The sequence below is a fragment of the Elephantulus edwardii genome, unplaced genomic scaffold, assembly GCF_000299155.1.
Source record: "Elephantulus edwardii isolate Elephantulus edwardi_28Jun2011 unplaced genomic scaffold, EleEdw1.0 scaffold00218, whole genome shotgun sequence".
NCBI classification, from domain to species: Eukaryota; Metazoa; Chordata; class Mammalia; order Macroscelidea; family Macroscelididae; genus Elephantulus; species Elephantulus edwardii.
Genome location: NW_006399968.1, coordinates 1,184,261 through 1,187,572, shown reverse-complemented (window position 1 = coordinate 1,187,572; position 3,312 = coordinate 1,184,261).

Sequence of the window (3,312 nt, the reverse complement as noted above, 5' to 3'; positions counted from 1 at the left end):
GAAAAGGGAAGCCACAGACTGGAAAAAATAAATTGGTAATGACATGTCAGATAAGAGACTTATATCTAGAATTTCTAGAATACTTCAGTGCCACAACAAGATAAACAACCCAATTGAAAAATGGTCACAGGATATGAACAGACACTTTACCAAAGAAGACATTCACCTGGCAAACAAACACATGAAGAAATGTTCAAAATCCCTAGCTCTTAGAGAGATGCAAATCAAAACAAGTATGATGCCATCTAACCCCAGTAAGAATTACAAAATTTAACAGAACAGCAAACAACAGAACCAGCATTTGCTGGCTAGGTTGTGGAGAAACTTGAACTCTTATTCACTGTTGGTAGGAATATAAAATGGTGCAACCATTATGGACGGATATATGGCACTTTATCAAGTATTTTTTTAAAAAGCAACAACAACAACAACACAAAAACCACTCCTAAAGCTTATAAAACATATCATCACATTTTTTTGCTTACTCCTCCAACCCTTAATTTCTTTTTTTCTTATCCATTTACCGTTTGTATTCCTAGATAATTGTGTGTGTGAAAATAGCACAGTATCAAATGAGTTTTATTTTTCTTGTACATAGGGTCACTATTAGTTTGTGTATATAATTAAATTATACCACAGTTTCTAGCCTAACTACAATAGAAATATCACAAATAGGTGACTTTAACAAAAAATATCTATTCTCACAATTTAAGAGGCCCATTCACTCACTAATTGCTGGAGAGTTGGAACAGACTCATAACCGACACTCAGGTGGATTTTCTGAGGCTGTAAATCACATAGTAGATTGCCCATCTTCCTCTCACAGAACAAATTGTAGATTTGAATCACCAGAGAAGTATCATCTTTGGGTTAGTAAGTAGATATCAAATAACCAGTAGACAACATCATGATAAATAGGGAAAAGATTTAAATTGTCAACAATTTATTTTTATTTAGAATATTAATTAACACCCAGTAGTCAAGAAAATCAACATTGGGGAAAATATCTTGTCAAAAAATTCTAAAGGGAAAAGACGTCGATTTAAAGATTAAAATGTTCCTGATCCAGAGTAGGGTACTGTCTCTTTCTTTCTATGCTTCTGAAAGTTAGACAATGAATGAGGATGACAGAAGAATCTGTGCCTTTGAATTGTGATGTTGGTGAAGATTATTGGATACCATGAACTGCCAAAAGAGCAAACAAATCTGTATTGAATTAATTGTAACCAGAGTGCTTCTTGGAGGCATGGATAGTAAAATAAGATCTTTCACTCCTCAGTATGTACCAAAATGTAATTGGAGCAAGGAAATCTACTTTTATAAAGATTACAAACTGGGAACCCCAATGGGATAATTGTACTCTGTCGTCCAGGATTGCTATAAATCAGTGGGTTTCAAACTTTGAAAAAGAATGTTTTGTAAAACACAATAATGTGATGCTTCCACAACTATTTATTTATTTATTTATTTATAGATAGGATGGAATATTTAGTAGGTGCCCAGTAAATATTTGATGAGTGAATTACTGGGGTAGCCATTGCTTCAGGCCTATAATTTCAGGGGACATCATCACAATTGAAGATGCCTCAGCACCCTAGTCTTGGGGAACATCAAAGTTTATTGGCATAACAATCCACAAAACCAATGTTCTAGGTCCTATTTTGGTAAGTTGTTACTGGGGTCTTTCAGGGTTGTAAGTGGCCATTTAATGATCTCTTCCTGCCCTGAACAAAAAAGAGGGGAGGAAATGAAAAATGAATATAAATAATAAGCCCAAGGGTCTAAGGAACTACCAGAACATCAGCCTTCACTACCCCAAGAACCGAAGAACTGATTGGTGATCATTCTACAAAAGACTACAGTAGAAGGTCCTGGACAGAGTAAGAGAAAAATATGGAACAAAACACAGAAGCACAAGAAATGACCAGAGACTCGTGGATCCCTCATAACTATGGCCCTTCATAACTTTTGAGATAGGCTCACCCTGGTAGCTTGCTTTTAACCAATAGAAATTCTTGTAAAGCAAACAACAAATGCTGGCAAGGTTGTGGAAAGACTGGAACCCTTATTCACCGTTGGTGGGAGTGTAAAATGGTGCAAGCACTGTGGAAGGTGGTATGGCACTTTCTCAAAAACTGCAAATAGAGATATCATTTGACCCAGCAATTCCACTACTGGGAATATACCCTAAAGAGACCATAACCGACATCCAAGCAGATATATGCACACCCATGTTTATTTCGGCTTTGTTCACAATAGCAAGGAGTTGGAAGCAGCCTAAGGGCCCATCAACAAACGAATGGATAGAGAAGCTCTGGTATATTCACACAATGGAATACCATGCTGCATTGAAAAACAAGGAACTCATTCAATATTATTCAAAATGGGTGACCCTGGAGGACATTATGCCAAGTGAAGTATCTCAGTCACAAAAGGACAAATACCACATGGTGCCACTGTTGTAAAGAAGGACTGACCTTGGGGTTGGGAGGAGACTGAGAAGGATTAGTTCAATAATGTATACTGCATTGAAACAGATGAGGGAGAAAACTGTTTAAGAGGGAAAATTATTAGGGATTTTTGTCATGACAGGAGTCCAGAGTGAAGGCTATATAGTGGAGTGGAGTGGACCTGGGGGAGGGATTGTAAAACAATGAAAGAATTTTTCTTTTACTTTTCCGAGAGGGTAGTGTACTAGGGGGGAGGGTTGGGAGGGGAGAAACGTGCAACAATGAATGAATGGAAATTTAAAAAAAAGTATATTCATGATTATATGCAATTAAAAAATATTTTTTTCAGGAGATTTATCCATTGCAATCAATACATTGTTGGATTTTTTTGACTGTAAACAATGAAAGTAAAAAAGTAAAGTGAACAGTAACGTTAGGGAAATAAAGACTCCATAGAGCATTCAATAATATGAGATCAAAAGGTCAGTATGTCCAGCGAGAAAGATTAGGAGGCAGGAAGGATAAATTAGGATAAAGGGAAGCAAGAATCACATAGGGAGATTGCTGTTAATAATATGGGGACTGTTACTAATGCCATAAAACAAAATCTGTATAAATGATTGAATAAAACACCATTTTCTCTGTAAACTAACTCATAGCACAAAATAGGGTTGGGAAAAGAGAATATAACTAAAGATGATATTGAAGCAGTTGAGGGGGGAAAAGGAAACATTCTGTGCAGAAATGAGTGATAAAATTGGATTTACATTTTTTTTCTTTTATTGGAAAAAACATATTGGGGGTACAAGGGGGTGAGGGTTGGGGGCAGAAGGGTGAGGATGGGCCAGGATGCAGTTGCAGA